This window comes from Penaeus monodon, chromosome 22 (assembly GCF_015228065.2).
Source record: "Penaeus monodon isolate SGIC_2016 chromosome 22, NSTDA_Pmon_1, whole genome shotgun sequence".
NCBI lineage: Eukaryota > Metazoa > Arthropoda > Malacostraca > Decapoda > Penaeidae > Penaeus > Penaeus monodon.
The window spans coordinates 15608016-15608456 of record NC_051407.1 but is presented as its reverse complement, the minus strand read 5'-3'; positions in this window follow the sequence as shown (position 1 = coordinate 15608456).

The window sequence follows — 441 nt, the reverse complement described above, 5'->3', positions numbered from 1 at the left end:
TCTTCGTTTTGGAAAGGTGTTTCTCGCGAAATTTTTATGCCAAATCTACGAAGAATTACATAATGTCGATGAACATAAGAATTACCACGTTACTTAATGATTAAAAAAAAAAAAAAAACGAATTGCGAAAATGTTTATATCTACTAACATTAACATAATACGCATGAATTCACTATTTTTTCTCTTGAATTAAAACTAATTCAAAGTTTTTTTTTTTTAATTTTCTCTCTTAGATAATGCTACTTTCAGAAAATTTTACACGGGAAAATATTATTCGAAAACTTAACACGAATAACGCAAAACATCATTATTGTTTCATAATACCGTTAAGTAACTTAATTACTATTACTATCCACCTGAAGAGGATTCTAGTACTTTTACCCGAAACGCTGAGGAAAGTAGTATTAATTTTAATCTTCATTCTATTTCAGTCGTTTCTGA